The sequence below is a fragment of the Lithobates pipiens genome, unplaced genomic scaffold (assembly GCF_037356315.1).
Source record: "Lithobates pipiens isolate NorthernLeopardFrog02 unplaced genomic scaffold, aLitPip1_a1.2 Scaffold_3, whole genome shotgun sequence".
NCBI classification, from domain to species: domain Eukaryota; kingdom Metazoa; phylum Chordata; class Amphibia; order Anura; family Ranidae; genus Lithobates; species Lithobates pipiens.
Genome location: NW_027507790.1, coordinates 275,219,546 through 275,239,496, shown reverse-complemented (window position 1 = coordinate 275,239,496; position 19,951 = coordinate 275,219,546). Strand labels below are relative to the sequence as shown.

At 47.2% G+C, this 19,951-nt stretch overlaps 1 protein-coding gene across 1 annotated transcript in view; it reads left to right on the top strand.

Annotated features, from left to right (window-relative positions):
* Positions 1-19,951, top strand: part of LOC143940046 (vomeronasal type-2 receptor 26-like) — a 244,209-nt gene that overhangs the window by 105,652 nt on the left and 118,606 nt on the right. The gene's annotated exons all lie outside the window — the stretch shown is intronic.

The window sequence follows — 19,951 nt, the reverse complement described above, 5'->3', positions numbered from 1 at the left end:
GAGGAGGAGGAGGAGGAGGAGGCACATGTCCAACGAGGCAGGATGCCCTCCGGGGGCCAGCTTAGGGGCAGCACACCGACTGAATCACACCGCAGAGCTCCGCCTGTGCAGAGCGCTGCCTCTGCGCGTTATTCTAAAAGTTCTTTGGTGTGGGCCTTTTTTGAGATGAGTGCATCAGATCGCACCGCTGCTATTTGCAACATATGTCTCAAGCGTATCTCACGTGGCCAAAACATCAGCCGCTTGGGCACCACATGCTTGACCAGACATATGTTGACCTGCCATGCAGCTCGTTGGCAAGCGTACCTCAAAGACCCACACCAAAGAACAAAGCGGACCTCTCCTTGCTCCTCATCAGCTGGCATCTCCAACCCCACTAGACCTTCAGTCCTCTCTGAAACCTGCTCTGAGAGGAATGAAGGTGTAGAATTAGGTGTGTCACAGCCAAGTGCTTCCGGGAACTCTGCTAGCGGTACACCCACGTCCGATTATAGCAGGCAAATGTCCTTGCCCCAGCTGCTGGACCGGCGGAAGAAGTTTACTCCCAGCCATCCACATGCCCAGCAGTTGAATGCTAGCTTGGCTAAATTGCTAGCACTTCAACTGCTGCCTTTTCAGTTGGTAGACTCGGCCCCCTTCCGTGAGTTTGTACAATGTGCGGTTCCTCAGTGGCAGGTCCCCAAACGCCACTTTTTCTCACGGAAGGCGATTCTGGCTCTCTACCGGCATGTGGAAGGCAATGTCCTTGCCTCGCTGGACAGGGCGGTCAGCGGTAAGGTGCATATTACCGCTGACTCATGGTCCAGCAGGCATGGACAGGGACGTTACCTGTCTTTCACGGCCCATTGGGTCACTCTTCTGGCAGCTGGGAAGGATGCAGGACAAGGTGCAGTAGTGTTGGAGGTTGTTCCGCCACCACGCCTCCAAAATGCTACTATTGGTTGTGACACACCTCTCTCCTCCACCCCCTCCTCTTCTTCTTCCTCCATGGCCTCTTCCAGTGCTCTGTCCTCAGAACCAGCGGTGCTCCGTAGGCGTTGCAGGGGCTACGCAAGTACGCAGGCAAAACGATGCCATGCTGTGCTTGTGCTGGTTTGTTTGGGGGACAGGAGCCACAGTGGGGCGGATGTTTTGTCAGCTCTGCAGGGGCAGGCCGAGAGGTGGTTGACGCCACGCCAGCTTAAGCCAGGAATGGTGGTTTGCGACAATGGCACCAACCTCCTCTCCGCCCTCCGACAGGGACAACTGACCCATGTGCCCTGTGTAGCTCACGTCCTTAACCTGGTGGTGCAGTGGTTCTTGGGCAGGTACCCCGGCTTACAGGATGTCCTGAAGCAGGCCAGGAAAGTCTGTGTGCATTTTCGCCGATCATTTAATGCCTGTGCTCGGCTGGCTGAGCTCCAAAAGGAGTTGAACCTGCCCAAGAACCGCCTTATATGTGACATGCCCACCAGATGGAACTCAACATTGGCCATGCTGCAGCGGCTGCACACGCAGCAGAGGGCCATCAATGAGTACCTGTGCGACTACAGCACCAGGAAAGGGTCAGGGGAGCTTGGTTTTTTCTCACCACGCCAGTGGGGCATGATCAGGGATGCATGCACTGTCCTGTCACCGTTTGAGGAGGCCACAAGGATGGTGAGCAGTGACAGTGCATGCATCAGTGACACTGTACCTCTTGTCCACCTCTTGGAGCATACGCTGCGTGGAATAATGGACAGGGCACTTGAGGCAGAACAGAGGCAGGAAGAGGAGGACTTCCTTGCCTCTCAAGGCCCCCTTTATCCAGACAGTGTTCCTGCTGTGCCACCCATCACACAGGAAGAGGATGAGGAGGAGGAAGAGGAGGAGGAGGATGATTGTGTCAGCATGGAGGTGGAGGCTGGCACTCAGCATCAGCAGCAGCAGCAGCAGCAGTCTTGTAGGGATGATTTACAGTCCCAAGAAACACGTGGACTTGTACGTGGCTGGGAGGAGGTAGCTGCGGATCATGTTGTCCTTAGTGACCCAGAGGACTCCGGACCGAATGCCTCAGCTAACCTACGCTGCATGTGCAATGCGTTCCCAGAGACTGGGAGGTTACAAACTCCTGGTCCTGGACAACGTGTTGCTGAGGCATCGGTCAGAAGGAGCGGTGGAGAAGGTGGCCGTCTGACTGATGCTTTCAGACAATTTTTTAGTCCGCAGCCCCAAGGTATGATTGGTTCCAGCACCCATCGCCAGCGTCTGATTTACATGGTGCAGGAATACCTAGGGGCAAGTTCAGACTTGGACACCTTTCCCACCGAAAATCCTCTGGCTTACTGGGTCTTGAGGATGGATCACTGGCCAGAGCTTGCACAGTATGCAATTGAGCTACTGGCCTGTCCTGCATCCAGCGTTCTTTCGGAACGCACCTTCAGTGCTGCTGGTGGCTTTGTTACCGATCACAGGGTGCGCCTGTCCACCAAATCAGTTGATCGACTGACCTTCATCAAGATGAATCAGTCTTGGATCACCCACAGCTACCAAGCACCTGAAGCTGATGTAACCGAATAATTTTTTTTGAAATACCACATCCCTTCAAGACTGCCTATGCTGATGCTGAGTGACTGTCCTGTTATGTTGATTGCCTATCCTCTTCCTCCTCCGCTGATATGTTGGAAGAACATTTTTGGTTCTGGGTGATGCCAGCAGCCCAATTTTTCTGCCCCTGTTTAACAGGGGCGTTTAATTACAATTTTTGATGCAATGCTTTGCAGCAGGGCTAATTCCTGCAATAAAACTAGAGTATATGGCAGAGGTTGCAGTGTGGTGGCACCAGCACCAGTGCCTAAGGCCCAATTTTTCTGCCCCTGTTTAACAGGGGCGTTTAATGACAATTTTTGATGCAATGCTTTGCAGCAGGGCTAATTCCTGCAATAAAACTAGAGTATATGGCAGAGGTTGCAGTGTGGTGGCACCAGCACCAGTGCCTAAGGCCCAATTTTTCTGCCCCTGTTTAACAGGGGCGTTTAATTACAATTTTTGATGCAATGCTTTGCAGCAGGGCTAATTCCTGCAATAAAACTAGAGTATATGGCAGAGGTTGCAGTGTGGTGGCACCAGCACCAGTGCCTAAGGCCCAATTTTTCTGCCCCTGTTTAACAGGGACATGTATTTACAATTCTTGATATAATATTTCACAGGAGGGCCCCTTCCTGTGCCCACCCAGAGTAACGGTGAGGACTTATAGTGTTGTGGCACCAGCACCACAACCACCAAAGGTCAATTTTTCTACCACTGTTCAACAATGGCATGTAATTACAATTCTTGATATAATCGTTCACAGCAGGGCACTCCAGCGCCCACCAAGAGTCACTTTGAGGGCTTACAATGTTGTGGCAAAACCAACACCTTGTTCCGCCATTTCTGCAGAGCATATAGGGCAGGCCCCTACTTTCAAACATCCAATTTACAAACATCTCCTACTTGCAAACGCAAGGAGACAGCAGCAAGTGAGATGAAAAAAGATGGACGACAAAACAAATTATACAGGGGTGATAACCCTTCCCTATGTTTTCCAAAAAGCTTAAAAATAGTTTTTTTGACTGGAGCTACACTTTAAAAATGTACCAGTTGAAAATTACAAACAGATTCAACTTAACACAACAAACCTACACAGTCCCTGTCTTGTTTGCACCGCCTGTATACTGCTGTTCTGAGTATATAGGGCCTGGGGGCCACACGCATTTCCTTTTTTTAATATGGGTACAGGGTTCCCCTTAATATGCGTACAAGACCCAAATAGGCTGGTAATGGGCAGGGAGGGCTACCCATGCCATTTTTCTGAATGATTTTCAACCATATTGCAGGAACCAGATATAACATTAAAACCGCAAGCAGTTTTAAATGGTGTTATTTCCGTTTAATGTCATTTTGTGCAGGGACTGTTCTAAACACTTTTTTTTTTCACTTTAATCGTCAGTAAAATCAGTGCTCCCGCCAAAACGGCCATTTTTAAAAACATTTTAGGCATTGACCCATGTCCCCTGGGGCAGGAGCCAGGTCCCCAAACCCTTTTTAGGACAGTATCTTGCATATTAGCCGTTAAATTTAGCACTTTCCATTTCGAACGTTCGAGTCCCATAGACTTCAATGGGGTTCTAACGTTCGTAACGAACGTGGGGTCCGTTCAAAAGTTCTGGTGCGAACCGAACCGGGGGGTGTTCGGCTCATCCCTAGTCCAACTACCTATTTCAAGCAGCAGGACATTCCTCTATGTGAAGGGTGTGAATGACGCTCACATAGAGGAATGTCCTGCTGCTTGAAATAGATGGTTGGACTTCATCTTCCAATGCAAGTCATACATATGCTAATTTAACCTCATATGCAGACACAAGTGGACTTGAGACACCCAGGCATCTACCATGCTTCCCGTTTTAAGGAAAAAAAAAAAAAAAAAAACACCTTTTGGGTAATTCGTAAAACGCATCTGGAAGGAATATGCAGGACAGTATGCACTTGCATGATACGTTATTTACATTTAAATCAGCTTGCAGACATATCCACGCTCTAAAGTGATACGTATCTTCGGTTGACCTTCGAGTATACATCCCATTAGATCATTGTATCAATATATCATCAAGTTTTTTCACCCCTGATGAAAGTTCTGTGATACCAGCAACTGGAAACGTGTCAGTGTGGGTGATATAAGAAGAGTATTTTAATCATTTATCATATTTCTGTGATTTGTTTCATTTATGTAACTGTCCATCTGTTAATACACCATTGGGACATGTTTTAGTTTGTATGCCCCTCTGGTGGTACTATGTATATTTTTTGTAACTATTAATAAAATTTTGTATACATTGTGAACCTTTGTTTGGTGTTGGTGGTCATTTAAATCCCACCCATTCAGGGGGAATTTTTCTTCATTGAACAATGTGTGTGGTAGCAACATGGGGGACTTGAGATTGTGTGCATTGGAGAAGGATATAATGGGGAGACTAATATGTGTATGCTGGAGGTGGATACTCACTGTTTGCTCATTTAAATTCAACACTGGAGCCTTATTCCCTGTACACACAGTCGGACATTCCGACCACAAAATCCGTCTGATTAGGTAGGCGGGGCTCGCGAAGGAGACGTCGCTGGCCCCGCCGCCTGGTATGGACTTAAAGGGGAACCCCAACGCCGAAAAAAATCGGTGTGGGGGTCCCCCCCCAAGTCCACAACAGACCCTTGTCTGAGCACGCTACCCGGCCGGCCAGGAAAGGGGGGGCGAGCGAGCGCCCCCCCCCCCTCCTGAGCCGTACCAGGCCGCGTGGCCACAACATGGGGGGTGCCTTGGGGAAGGGGGCCCCCCCACCCCAAAGCACCTTGTCCCCATGTTGATGAGGACAAGGGCCTCTTCCCGACAACCCTGGCCGTTGGTTGTCGGGGTCTGCGGACGGGGGGCTTATCGAAATCCGGGAGCCCCCTTTAATAAGGGGGAAGAAAGCCGGACTCCTCCGCTAGCAAAAGAGCTACAAGAAGATAGTGGAGGAGTCCGGCGAGAAGACCCCCGAAGACGGAAGACCCCCGGAGCTGTGCAATAAAATATTTTATCTCGTGTGTTGTGTTTTTTTTGCACTTTATTTTACAGGTATTTCTACAGGTACATTGTACCCCATACTTATTCACATAGGGTGGGGGCCGGTATCCGGGGGCCCCCTTATTAAAGGGGGCTCCCGGATTCCGATAAGCCCCCCGCCCGCAGACCCCGACAACCAACGGCCAGGGTTGTCGGGAAGAGGCCCTTGTCCTCATCAACATGGGGACAAGGTGCTTTGGGGTGAGGGGGGGGCGCGCGGCCCCCCTTCCCCAAGGCACCCCCCCATGTTGAGGGCACGCGGCCTGGTACGGCTCAGGAGGGGGGGGGCGCTCGCTCGCCCCCTTTCCTGGTCGGCCGGGTAGCGTGCTCGGACAAGGGTCTGTTGTGCACTTGGGGGGGACCCCCACGCCGATTTTTTTCGGCGTTGGGGTTCCCTTTTAAGTCCATACCAGACGGCGGGGCCAGCGACGTTTCCTTCGCGGGCCCCGCCTACCTGGATACCCGCTCAAAATGAGCAGACTTTTCTCCGGGCAGGAAAAGTCTGCTCATTTCAAAAGTACGGCGGACTGGCATACACACGGCTGGATTGTCCGCCGAAATGCGAGTACGACGGACAGAATTTCGAAAAAAACGAAATTCTTAGTACGCCGGACTGCATGCTGAAAAAGTCCGCTGAAGCCCACACACGAGCGGACTGTCCGCTGAAATGTGTTTTGGCGGACTAAGTACGCCATACAGTCCGCTCGTGTGTACGCGGCATAACTGAAAAAGTCTGATCGGATTTTGTTGTCGGAAAATTTTAGATCCAGCTCTCAAACTTTTTCCATCGGAATTTCCGACAGAAAAAGTCCGATAGAGCCCACACATGATCAGATTTTCCGACAACATAATCTGATCAGACCTTTTCCGTCAGAATTTCTGACTGTGTGGACAAGGCAATAAAGTGAAATTAGAACACATTATATTATAGAGGAGGACAGGATGTAGAATATACAGTGGTGTGAAAAAGTGTTTGCCCCCTTCCTCATTTCCTGTTCCTTTGCATGTTTGTCACACTTAAGTGTTTCGAAATATCAAACCAATTTAAACAATAGTCAAGGACAACACAAGTAAACACAAAATGCAATTTGTAAATGAAGGTGTTTATTATTAAAGGTGAAAAAAAATCCAAACCATCATGGCCCTGTGTGAAAAAGTGATTGCCCCCTAAACCTAATAACTGGTTGGGCCACCCTTAGCAGCAACAACTGCAACCAAGCGTTTGCAATAACGTGCAATGAGGCTTTTACAGCGTCCTGGAGGAATTTTGGCCCACTCATCTTTGCAGAATTGTCCTAATTCAGTTACATTAGAGGGTTTTCGAGCATGAACGGCCTTTTTAAGGTCATACCACAACATCTCAATAGGATTCAGGTCAGGACTTTGGCTAGGCCACTCCAAAGTCTTCATTTTGTTTTTCTTCAGCCATTCGGTGGTGGACTTGCTGGTGTGTTTAGGATCATTGTCCTGCTGCAGAACCCAAGTTCGTTTCAGCTTGAGCACACGAACAGATGGTCGGACATTCTCCTTCAGGATCTCTTGGTAGACAGCAGAATTCATAGTTCCTTTTATCACGGCAAGTCTTCCAGGTCCTGAAGCAGCAAAACAGCCCCAGACCATCACACTACCGCCACCATATTTTACTGTTGGTATAATGTTCTTTTTATGAAATGCAGTGTTCCTTCTACGCCAGATATACTTGGACACACACCTTCCAAAGAGTTCCACTTTTGTCTCATCGGTCCACAGAATGTTGTCCCAAAAGTCTTGGGGATCATCAAGTTGTGTTGTGGAGAAATTAAGACGAGCTTTGATGTTCTTTTTGCTCAGCAGTGGTTTTCTCCTTGGAACTCTGCCATGCAGGCCATTTTTGCCCAGTCTTTTCCTGATGGTGGAGGCATGAACGCTGACCTTAACTGAGGCAAGTGAGGCCTGCAGTTCCTTGGACGTTGTTGTGGGGTCTTTTGTGACCTCTTGGATGAGTCGTCGCTGCGCTCTTGGGGTAATTTTGGGCGGCCGGCCACTCCTGGGAAGGTTCACCACTGTTCCATGTCTTCGCCATTTGTGGATAATGGCTCTCACTGTGGTTCGCTGGATTCCCAAAGCTTTGGAAATGGCTTTATAACCCTTTCCAGATTGATAGATCTCAATTACTTTCTTTCTCAATTGTTCCTGAATTTCTTTGGGTCTCGGCATGATGTGTAGCTTTTAAGGATCTTCTGGTGGACCTTACTGTGTCAAGCAGCTCCTATTTAAGTGATGCCTTGATTGTGAACAGGTGTGGCAATAATCAGGCCTGGGTGTGGCTAGAGAAATTGAACTCAGGTGTGGACAACCACAGTTATAGTATGTTTTAACAAGGGGGGCAATCACTTTTTCACACAGGGCCATGATGGTTTGAATTTTTTTTCACCTTTAATAATAAACACCTTCATTTGCAAATTGCATTTTGTGTTTACTTGTGTTGTCATTGACTATTGTTTAAATTGGTTTGATGTTCCGAAACACTTAAGTGTGACAAACATGCAAAGGAACAGTAAATGAGGAAGGGGGCAAACACTTTTTCACACCACTGTAACTGTTCTAAATGTTCTATTTTAGTTGTTTTTTGTTCTGTAGATTTATAAGTACCTCAATAAATTTATATACATACTACAGGACAGTCAGCATCTTAATTTTAATAAATTTTTATTGAGTTTTACAATTTACAAAAAGAAAAACAAACAAAATGTAAAGAGACATAGCTTAATATTGTAGTCACATTCAGTTCACATCAGGTCGTAAAACGTACCATGTTTCTGATTAGTGATGGACGAACTTCCGACGGGACGTTTCGCGAGCGCGGACCGCGAACGCGGCCGATCGTTCGCGAACCGTAACGTTTGCGGCGGGCCCCATTAACTTCAATGGGAGGCGAACTTTGCAAACCTACAGGTCAAATTTGCAGCCACAAAATAATTACTAGCTGTGCAAACATAGTCCCACCACATGGCCAATGACATAACACATGTATAAGGGGAGTCTGGGATCGACAACTACAAGCATTCTTTTTTTATATGTGAAATTGTTGTGACAATTCAGGACTGTGGAGCGCAGGAAGTCAATGGAGGAGAGGGAAGGTCAGGGTAGGCAAAGAAGAGGGTGCAGGAGATGATCACCAGCAGCGTGACATACAGCAATGACACCTGCACCGTGGTAGAGTGATCTGACACCAGCACCGTGATAGAGAGCACTGACATCAGCAGCGTGACATACAGCAATGACACCTGCACCGTGATAGAGTGATCTGCAACCAGCACCGTGATAGAGAGCACTGACATCAGCAGCGTGACATAAAGCACTGACACCAGCACCGTGATATACAGCACTGACACCAGCACCGTGATAGAGAGCACTGACATCAGCAGCGTGACATAAAGCACTCACACCAGCACCGTGATATACTGCACTGACACCAGCACCGTGATATACAGCACTGACCCCTGCACCGTAAGCAGCCCCAGGAGGAAGTCAGCATAGCACAGGGATGGTGGGAGCCCCTCATAATGAGCATAGCACAGGGATGGTGGGAGCCCCTCATAATATGCACAGCAGAGGTACAGTCCCAGGAGGAAGTCAGCACAGCACAGGGATGGTGGGAGCCCCTCATAATAAGCAGCCCCAGGAGGATGTCAGCATAGCACAGGGATGGTGGGAGCACCTCAAAATAAGCAGCCCCAGGAGGAAGTCAGCACAGCACAGGGATGGTGGGAGCCCCTCATAATGAGCATAGCACCGGGATAGTGGGAGCCCCTCATAATATGCACAGCAGAGTTACAGCACCAGGAGGAAGTCAGCACAGCACAGGGATGGTGGGAGCCCCTCATAATGAGCATAGCACAGGGATGGTGGGAGCCCCTCATAATGAGCATAGCACAGGGATGGTGGGAGCCCCTCATAATATGCACAGCAGAGGTACAGCCCCAGGAGGAAGTCAGCACAGCACAGGGATGGTGGGAGCCCCTCATAATAAGCAGCCCCAGGAGGAAGTCAGCACAGCACAGGGATGGTGGGAGCCACTCATAATAAGCAGCCCCAGTAGAAATATGACACCGCTCAACCTCTTCAAACAGGAGGGTACGGGCATTTAGTACGGTGTGCTTTTTTTGAACAAGGAAGTGAGCCAACTGAAGAAAGAAGGTCTGTGTGCTCGATTAAAAAAAATTGTTTATAGACATATACATGGTCTACTGGTCACATGTGTTGAATTCCTCCGAGATCCATGCCTCATTCATTTTTAGAAATGTGAGGTAGTTAACACTGTCGTGAGCTAGGCGAGTACGCTTATCGGTCACAATCCCCCCTGCTGCGCTGAACGTCCTTTTGAACAGGACACTGGAAGAGGGGCAAGCCAACAGTTCAAATGCAAATTGGGCAAGCTCTGGCCAGAGGTCAAGCCTGCCCACCCAGTAGTCCAGGGGTTCATCACTCCTCAGAGCGTCCACATCGGGCGTTAACCCGATGTAGTCGTACACCTGACGGTCTAGGCATTCCCTGATGCTGGATCCGGATGACACCTGTCGATGGGTCGGCTGGAAGAATGACCTCATATCCGAAGTCACCAACACACAGGTTTAAAGCATACTCTTCTTGCTCCTCCTCATCCGCCCCGGCACCATCCTCCTCTGACTCCTCTTCAGACTCCTGTTGTTCACTTGTCTCAGATAGAGTAGCCCCCCCCTGGGAATTCATCCAGCATTGCGACTTCCTCATCTTCCCGCTCCTGCTTCTCCACAGCTTGATCAATGACACGACGCAATGCACGCTCCATAAAGAAGGCGTAAGGTACCATGTCACTGATGGTGCCATGGCTGCGACTGACCAGTTTGGTGATCTCCTCAAATGGCCGCAGAAGTCTGCATGCATCACGCATGAGCAGCCACTGGCGCGGTGAAAAAAAACCCAGATCCCCAGAATCTGTTCTGCCGCAGAGTTCATACAGGTAGACGTTAACTGCACGTTTCTGCTGGAGCAGCCTATCAAGCATATAGAAGGTTGAGTTCCATCGCGTTGGGCAATCGCAAATAAGACGTCTGACCGGCAGATTGTGTCGCCGCTGAATGTCAGCAAGGCGAGCCATGGCTGTGTAAGATCTTCTGAAATGGGCCAAGATTTTCCTTGCCTGCCGCAAGATGTCCTGGACCCCAGGGTATTTGACAAAGAATCTCTGCACGACCAAGTTTAAGACGTGTGCCATGCATGGCACGTGCATAATTTTGCCCTGTTTCAATGCGCTAAGCAGATTGGCACCGTTGTCACACACCACTTTACCAACTGTCAAATTGAGCGGTGTTAGCCACTGATCTGCCTGTGAACGCAAAGCTGAAAGGAGTGCCGGGCCAGTGTGGCTCTTGGCTTCCAGGCACAACAGACGCAGCACGGCATGGCAACGTCTCACCTGGCATGTCGAATAGGTTCTGGGGAGCTTGGGCGGCACAGCGGAAGAGACGCTAGCAGCGGAAAAGGAGGAGTCAGCCGAGGAGGAGAGGGAGGAGGATGGAGGAGAAGAAGAGCCAGGCCTGCATGCAATCCGTGGGTAAAACCAAATCTACACGGGTGTCACGGGTTACATGCTTGACGGCCGTCAGAAGGTTCACCCAGTGGGCAGTAAAAGTGATATACCTTCCCTGCCCGTGTTTGCTAGACCACGTGTCTGTGGTCAGATGTATCTTGGCACCGACACTGTGTGCCAGAGATACATTCACTTGCCGCTGAACATGGCCAATATAGCTCTGGGATGCCCTTCTCTGAGAAATACTTCCTTCCTGGGACCTTCCATTGTGGTGTTCCAATGGCCACAAATTTTCAAAAGGCCTCTGAGTTCACCAGTTTATATGGCAGTAGTTGGCAGGCAATCAGTTCTGACAAGCCAGCCGTCAACCTTTGGGCAAGAGGGTTATCCGGCGTCATCATTTTTTTACGCTCGAACATTAGGCCCACGGAAGCCTGCCTTTTTGAAGAAAAACGTGAGCTTGGCGTGATGGAAGGTGGAGTGGAGGACAATTGTGAGGAGAGAGGAGAAGGAGAAGTAGAAGACGAGGCTGGATGGTGAGAGCCTGGAGTGTGGCTTTGTGTGTTCTGTTGCTCCCACTGGGCTCGGTGATGGCTGCTCATGTGCCTTCATAAGGTGGTCGTCCCTAGGTGAGTGTTGGGCTTACCACGACTAATGTGTTGAATGCAAAGATTGCAGATGGCAACGCTATTGTCAGCAGCGGACACATTAAAAAAAGCCCACACTGCGGAGCCATGTGCCGGCGTCCTGGGAGCGCCAGATGTGACCGTACATGGTCGATGACTCGCTCCTGATACATTAGCAGTTGCTTTGTCCCTCCTGTGCAATGTAAGTTATTCCTGCTTCTCCTGCTTATCTGCTGGTCCATATCTCCCTCTGAACCCCCCTCCTCTTCCTCTCTTGTGGGCACCCACGTGACATCACTAGACACGTCATCATCGACGTCACCTTCCCCACCGCTATAAGTAGAGATCTCGGAGTAGGCAGCAACACCGGGGACCAACCTCCTCCTTGGGCGGATCTGGTTCTTGCTACCTCCTCTTCCTGATCCAATGCCAAGAGTGGCTGCGCATCAGAAATGTCTTGATATGGATCGGAAAATAATTCCTGTGACTCAAGCGGAAGGTATGTGGTGGTGGTGGTGGTGGTGTTGTTGGTGGTAGTGTCTTTGGGGGTGCACATAGCAGAGAGTGAAGAAGAGGGTGCAGATCCAGAGGATGAGGAGGGTGCAGAAGTGTAAGGCTGAGTGAGCCACTCAACCAAGTCTGGTGCGTTCTTTAAAGTAATTGAACGCACCTTCTGCAACTTCTCACTTTGGCTCAAGCCTGTTGCTCCTGCCCTACCCCTACCACCCCTGCGGAAGGGCCTGCCTCTTCCTCTGCCTGTCATTTTTTAAATGACCCTGTGACAAAACTCTCAGTCCCTATACTGATAAAGGACTGCTGCAGAATAGGGCAGAAGTCAGCAGTAGTGCACCTCAACCCTATATATTGTGGACCTATACAAGTCCTTAAGGATTAGCAGACTGTACCTCACTCAACCCTATGTACTGTAGTACCCTATACCTTACCAGTCCTTATAAGGACCTTTGTGGAACTAGTAGGTTGTGAATGATTAGCAGACTGTACCTCAGTCCCTATACTGATAAAGGACTGCTGCAGTATAGGGCAGCAGTCAGCAGTAGTACACCTCAACCCTATATATTGTGGACCTATACCAGTCCTTAAGGAATAGCAGACTGTACCTCACTCAACCCTATGTACTGTAGTACCCTATACCTTACCAGTCCTTATAAGGACCTTTGTGGAACTAGTAGGTTGTGAATGATTAGCAGACTGTACCTCAGTCCCTATACTGATAAAGGACTACTGCAGCAGAAGGGCAGCAGTCAGCAGTAGTGCACCTCAACCCTATATATTGTGGACCTATACCAGTCCTTAAGGAATAGCAGACTGTACCTCACTCAACCCTATGTACTGTAGTACCCTATACCTTACCAGTCCTTATAAGGACCTTTGTGGAACTAGTAGGTTGTGAATGATTAGCAGACTGTACCTCAGTCCCTATACTGATAAAGGACTACTGCAGCAGAAGGGCAGCAGTCAGCAGTAGTGCACTTCAACCCTATATATTGTGGACCTATACCAGTCCTTAAGGAATAGCAGACTGTACCTCACTCAACCCTATGTACTGTAGTACCCTATACCTTACCAGTCCTTATAAGGACCTTTGTGGAACTAGTAGGTTGTGAATGATTAGCAGACTGTACCTCAGTCCCTATACTCATAAAGGACTACTGCAGCAGAAGGGCAGCAGTCAGCAGTAGTGCACTTCAACCCTATATATTGTGGACCTATACCAGTCCTTAAGGAATAGCAGACTGTACCTCACTCAACCCTATGTACTGTAGTACCCTATACCTTACCAGTCCTTATAAGGACCTTTGTGGAACTAGTAGGTTGTGAATGATTAGCAGACTGTACCTCAGTCCCTATACTCATAAAGGACTACTGCAGCAGAAGGGCAGCAGTCAAGTATAATATTCTTTCTATATTTGGAAGAAAGAATATTATACGTGTACAAGCCTATTACCATACCAGTCCTGAAAAGAACCTTTGTGGACCTAATAGTAACAGCTACTGATTAAACTGACTGTCCCTCACTGCCACACACAGCTTCCTGCCTGTCCCTATTTAAACTGACAAAACACAGGCTGCTGGAACAATAACTTGAATAGCACTCAAAACTATATCCTGTACTACTTTACCATACCAATCCTGAAAAGGACTTTTGTGGACCTAATAGTAACAGCTAATGATTAAACTGACTGTCCCTGGTGCACACAGCATCCTGTCCCTCTCGCTACACTGACAAAAGACAGGCTGCTGCAACAATCACTAGCACAGCAGTGCCTCAAACCTATATCCTGAACTACACCTAACACCTATACCATGATACCAGTCCTTAAAAGAACCTTTGTGGACCTAATAGCTAGCGTTTTGGGTCACTGAAGTCTCTCCCTGCTCCACACAGCAACCTCTCCCTATAGTGACAGTAGAAAGAATGTAAAATGGCCGCCGGATCGGGTCTATTTATAAGTTAGGGGGAATGTCCAAGTGTCCATGTGCTGTAATGTCTCAATTGGCTGTCCTGTACCCCATGATGGATGTGTCATCATAGGTCAAAGTTCTTTTACACAGTAAACACGGAAGTCCGCCGGGCGAACGGCGGCAATAGTCCGCCGATCGGGCGGACGGCGAACAGCCGAAATTCGCCGCGAAACGACCGCAGGGGAAAAGCGTTCGGCCATCCCTATTTCTGATTAAACTATGCTTATTAAACTATGCTGCAACAAGGAAAAGAACTGCGTCTTCCAGTATTGGAGAGGCTAATTGTTAGCCCACTCGCAATCTCTCTTTAACGGTTGAGTGGCTGTATGTTAAATATACACACACACACACACATATATATATATATATATATATATATATATATATATATATATATATATATTTTATATGTTTTCTTGTCAATAATGTTCCAGCAACTCATGTAACTTATGGAAGGAATGTACTACCAATAGGGATGAGCCGAACTGGTTCGGTTTGCACCAGAACTTTCGAACGGACCGCATATTCGTGCGAAATTTAGAACCCCATTGAAGTCTATGAGACTCGAACGTTTGAAATAAAAAGTGCTAATTTTAATGGCTAATATGCAAGATATTGTCCTAAAACAGGTTTGGGGACCCGGCTCCTGCCCCAGGGGACATGGGTCAATGCCATTTTTTTTTTTAAAAACTGCTGTTTTTTCTGGAGCACTGATTTTAATGATGATTAAAGTGAAAAAAAGTGAAATATTCCTTTAAATATCATGCCTGGGGGTGTCTATAGTATGCCTGTGAAGTGGCACGTGTTTCCCGTGTTTAGAACAGTCACTGCACAAAATGACATTTAACGGAAAAAAAGTCAATTAAAACTGCTTGCGTTTTTAACGTAATATCTGGTTCTGGCAATATGGATGAAAATCATTGAGAAAAATGGCATGGGTAGCACCCCCTGCCCATTACCAGCCCCTTTGGGTCTTGTATGGATATTAAGGGTAACCCCGTACCCAAATTAAAAAAAGGAAAGGCATGGGGCCCCCAGGCCCTATATACTCAGAACAGCAGTATACAGGCACTGCAAACAAGACAGGGACCATGTAGGTTTGTTGTGTTAAGTAGAATCTGTTTGTAATTTTGAACTGGTACATTTTTAAAGTGTAGCTCCAGTCCAAAAAATCTATTTTTAAGCTTTTTGGAAAACATAAGGAAGGGTTATCACCCCTATATAATTTTTTTTGTCGTCCGTCTTTTTTCATCTCACTTCCTGTTGTCTCCTTCCATTTTCAAGTAGGAGACATTTGTAAATTGGATGTTTGAAAGTAGGGGCCTGCCCTATATGCTCTGCAGAAATGAAGGCCTAAGGTGATGTGAAATATTATATCAAGAATTGTAATTACAATTGGAGTGCAGGAATGAGCCCTGCTGCAAAGCATTGCATCAAAAATTTTAATTACATGCCCGTTAAACAGGAGCTGAAAAATTGGGCCTTAGGCACCGGTGCTGGTGCCATGACACTGCAACCTCTCCCATATACTCTAGTTGGAGTGCAGGAATGAGCCCTGCTGCAAAGCATTGCATCAAAAATTGTAGTACATGCCCCTGTTAAAATTGGGCTGGTGGCATCACCCAGAACCAAAAATGTTCTTCCAAGATATCAGCAGGATCATTGAGGATAAAGAGGATAGTTAGTCAACATAACAGGACAGTCACTCAGCATCAGCATAGGCAGTCTTGAAGGGATGTGATATTTAAAAAAAAAATATTCGGTTACATCAGCTTCAGGTGCTTGGTAGCTGGTGGTGATCCAAGACTGATTCATCTTTATGAAGGTCAGTCGTTCAACCAAGTCGGTGGACAGGTGCACCCTGTGATCGGTTACAAAGCCACAAGCAGCATTGAAGGTGCCTTCTGAAAGAACACTGGATGCAGGACAGGCCAGTAGCTCAATTGCATACTGTGCAAGCTCTGGCCAGTGATCCATCCTCAAGACCCAGTAAGCCAGAGGATTTTCGGTGGGAAAGGTGTCCAAGTCTGACCTTGTCCATAGGAATTCCTGCACCATGTAAATCAGACGCTGGCGATGGTTGCTGGAACCGATCATACCTCGGGGCAGCGGACTAAAAAATTGTCTGAATGCACCGCTCCTTCTGTGACTGACTGAAGCCTCAGCAAAAACATTGTCCAGGACCAGGGGTTTGTAACCTCCCAGTCTCTGGGAACGTGTTGCACAGACCTTTCTGCAAGGCCTCCGGAAGATGTCTCATCCTCTGCTCCCTCTGTGACGGCAAGATAAGGTCCGCAACCTTAGCCTTGTACCATGGATCAAGGAGAGTGGCCAGCCGGTAATGGTCCCTCTCCTTGATCCGAAGAATACGAGTATCTTTCTGCAGGCTTTGCAGGATCAGGGAGGCCATGCAGTGTAGGTTAGCTGAGGCATTCGGTCCGGAGTCCTCTGGGTCACTAAGGAAAACATCATCCGCAGCCACCTCCTCCCAGCCACGTACAAGTCCACATGTTTCTTGGGACTGTAAATCATCCCTAAAAGACTGCTGATGCTGATGCGGAGTGCCAGGCTCCACCTCCATGCTGACACAAGCCTCCTCCTCCTCCTCTTCCTGTGTGATGGGTGGGACAGCAGGAACACTCTCTGGATAAAGGGGGCCTTGAGAGGCAAGGAAGTCCTCCTCTTCCTGCCTCTGTTCTGCCTCAAGTGCCTTGTCCATTATTCCACGCAGCGTGTGCTCCAACAGGTGGACAAGAGGTAAACTGGACTTGAAAGCATTGATCTTATAATATGAGACGCAATTGAATACTTCTAATACCTCATGTACTGCTATCAGGGATTGAGCCGGATTTGAAAGCGATAATATGACATCATCTGCAAACAATGTGATAGCATGCTTTTCTTTGCCCATACTGATTCCATCAATCTTCCGCCAGAGGCTCCATCATGAGGGCGAAGATCAGGGGCGACAAAGGGTACCCCTGTCTTGTCCCATTTGTAATGAAAAACTGTTCGGAGAACAAGCCCTCCGCATACACATGTGCCGAGGGCTATAAATAAAGAGCTGTTATGGCGGACAGAATTTGACTGATGAAACCGAATTTCGATAGAACTTTGGAGAGATAACCCCAATGTATTCTATCAAATTCTTTCTCAGCATCCAGTGACAGGAGAACCGAGGGTCATCCGTCACCGGATGCCAAGTGTATTAAGTTCAGTATCCTCCTTGTTGCATCCGTAGCCTACCTCCCTGCTACAAACCCCACCTGGTCAGGTTTTACCAGTGACGGTAGTAGTCGTGCTATTCTATTCACCAGAAGTTTGGCGTACACTTTGAGATCCACATCCAAAAGTGAAATTGGTCTGAAGTTTTGTACTTTATCCGGCTCCTTCCCTGGTTTGGACAGGGTAATAACTGTTGCTTGCAACATTTCTGATGGGAATGCGGCAGAGGAGGTAGCAGCCTGGAACACTCTGTATTATTGGGGATAGGATGTTTGTGAATTTTTGATAATACTCTGAGGAGTACCCATCAGGGCCAGGCAAACCAGCTATAGTCTTTTGTATTTCTGATATTGAGAATGGGGCATTTAACATGTCCCGATCTACTGGTTGTATAGAAGGTAGCAAGATGTCATTGAGAAATTGATCTATAATTTCTAGTGTCGGTTGGGATATTGTTTTGTAATTTTTCAAGTTATATAAGCTTTCGTAGTAACTACTGAAAGCATCCGCTATTTCCTTGGGGTTTGTAATTTTCAAACCATATTTTGGATGATATAAATATGGGATCCTTTGTTTATGTATTTGATCTTTAGCCTGATTTGCCAGGGATTTCCCTGCCTTGTTACCATGTGTATAGAAATTTGCCTTTAATTTATAAATGTTGCAGAAGTGTTGGGCCATTAGTAAGGCACGAAGATTGTTTTGTGCTTCAGCTAATTTGTTGCTTGTGGTTGAGGGTGACTTTTTGTTCAGTGATTTTAAACTAGTGATATCTTTTAGAATATCGTCCATGTGCTGCCTCCTCCTCCTCCACACTGCACTTTGTTTAATGAGAACATAAATGCCTTATGGGCATTCCACAATGTAAATGGATTTACATCTTTGGAGTCATTATTTTTTAAGTATTCTTGTAATGAGTTTACAATGTCCTTTGCTATAACCGGATCAGAGAATAGTTGTGTATCATTTTTCCACCTATTTGCTTGAGTCGAAAAACTGTGGCTCCCCACAGTTATGAACACTGGAGCGTGGTCTGTCCATGTAATGTTACCTATCTCCGATTTTGAGTTTTTTTGTAGCAGAAATTTGTCCAGTAAGAACATGTCTATCCTTGAATAAGATAGGTGGACGAGAAGTTTTTTCAATGGAATGTTGACATCTCCATATATCATATAGACAGGCCGATTGAGTAAAATTGACAAGGACTGGTCTACGGGCATTTTTGGTCGAAGCACTGGATATGTCCATTTGTAAGTTAGACACGGCATTCAAGTCGCCACAGAGGATTGTGTGCCCCGAGCTTCACTTTTTCACTTTTTTCCAAAGCTTGTTAGGAAAGCGTATCTGTTTGGTGTTCGGGGCATACACGTTGACTATTGTGTACACCACATTATTCATTTCACAGGTCAGTATGATGAATCTGCCATCTTTGTCACAATAGTTTAATATATGTTTAAATGTTACTGTATTCTTGATTAGGATGGCGACCCCTTGATTTTTAATTGGCGTGTTAGCAAAGTACGTGTGGGGAAATTGGCTATGGGTTAAGTTTGGGTGATTGCTATCCTTGAAATGGGTCTCTTGAATGCAAAAGACATTGCAGGATTGAGTGTGTGCCTCTTTCCATAACATATGTTGTTTTTATGGGCTGTTCGAGCCATTGACATCTAAGGAGGTTATCTTGAATGTCATGGTGGAGACTCCGTGGCCCTTTTATTTAGCTGTATTTGGACAGAAGCCTTATGATTAAATGAGATTTGCCTTACCCTGTCGGTTCGATACTGATAGAGGCGAACTTCAAAAGTAATTGCAGATTCTTACTTCTGTGACGGTGTTCATGAGAATGCTGTTGCTTGGAGGTGCTATGCAGATATTGATATAAACAAACTTCAAACTTATCAGAACTGCAATGAGAGAAAAAGGTTAACAGTTCGAAGAACAAGTAACTAAATAAGAAAGTAAAAGAGATTGCGCCTAGGTAAGCGCTCTTTTAAAAAAAAAAAATTGCAATTTCTTTGAAATCTGAGATCTGCTCATAACCTTCTAATTCTGGGGTACGTAATAACTGTATGGATGCTGGGTGTATTGTCCAGAACAGGTAGTCATGACCATAGTTAATGGGCATTAACTGCAGTAATGCTATCAGGTATTGGGTGATGGGGAATGCTCCCGCTGTGCGTTGGATACCTCTGGTTCTTGGATAAGTATTCTCCATTTTTCCAGTAGCCGTAAGCCCTCCTCTATTGTATTTATGCAGAATTCTTCTTCTCCTTTGGTAATTGTAAGGGTGGCTGGGAAATTCCAAGCTGTGGTTTCTGAGCGGTTTCGTTATTGTCATTAGGTTGCATCTCCTCTGCATAGTGTGCGTAGAGAGATCAGTGAAGAATGACAGCCCTTGCATGCAGTCTGGGAGGCAGTCGGCATGTCTTGTAGCATTCGTTAATTTTTCTTTAACCCTGTAATAATGGATCC